The following is a 1,301-nucleotide window of genomic DNA, read 5'->3' on the forward strand; positions in this document are numbered from 1 at the left end:
ATTATCATCATTATCATTATTATTATATATTATTATAATATTATTTTTATTATAATTTTTATTAACATTATATTATTATTACTATTATTATTGTTATTATTAATATTAATATCATTATCGTTATCATTATAATTATCATTATCATCATTATCATTATTGTTATATATTATTATAATATTATTTTTATTATAATTTTTATTATCATTATATTATTATTCTTACTATTATTATTGTTGTTATTGTTATTAATAATATTAATAGTAATAGTAATAGTAATATTATCATTATCATTATTATCATTATTATTATATATTATTATAATATTATTATTTATTATTATTATTATTATTGTTATTATTATTATTATTATTATTATTATTATTATTATTATTATTATTATTATTATTATTATTATTCCACAGTTAATTTATTATTTCACAGTTTATTATTACATTTATATAATAATATCCACAGATATTATTATCCCCTTTCTGTGAAGGGGAATCCAAAGGACGAGAGACCAAGGATTTGGGCTCTGGGGGTTTATTTTAACAGGGTTTTTTTGGAGGGAGGGAACACCAGAGAGAGAAACAATTATTTTTCCTCAGCTAGTACATTTCACAAACTTTCCACAAATCAAGGTGACATTCACTAAGATAAGGAAATAACAGATAAATAAATAACTTCTTCAAATGCCCACAGAGGTGTAGGAGTGTCCTCCAGAGAGTGGGAGAGAGGGGGAAAACGTTTCTCCTGGAAATGCAGGAGGGAAAGGAAGGGAAGGCAGGAATGCTCTCTCAGCTTCCATAGCTCAGAGGAATCCTGGGAATGGAAAAACAGAGTTACGAGTTTTCACACTCTGGAGAGAAGGGTCTCTCTCTCTCCCTGCGCTTTCCCCGGCTACCAAAACTTCAAGAAACTGCTGGAAACACCAGCAGGGTCCTCTCTCCACTCCATCCCTGGAGCTGAGGAGGAAAAACTTCATTAACCGCGGTAACCTGACTCCAGGTAAACCACAGGAGAAAAAGAAGCGTGGAGGGGGGAAACCACAACCAGAAGAGGGGAAAAGATGCATCTCGAGCTATCAACTACAAGAGTGGTGGGCTAAAGTGAGCAGAGTTTTGTACCGAGGGTCGAACAGCAGCTGCACTGGTGCTTGGAGGATGTTTCCAGAGATGGGGAGTCCTGAGGGACAACTTTTGTGGTGCTTTAAAAGAATGGAATCATAACTCTGGTGTTTGGAGGATGTTCCAGAGATGGGGAGTTGTGAGGGACAGCTTTTGTGATGATTTAAAAGAATG

Source organism: Parus major, unplaced genomic scaffold (genome assembly GCF_001522545.3).
Source record: "Parus major isolate Abel unplaced genomic scaffold, Parus_major1.1 Scaffold543, whole genome shotgun sequence".
NCBI classification, from domain to species: Eukaryota; Metazoa; Chordata; class Aves; order Passeriformes; family Paridae; genus Parus; species Parus major.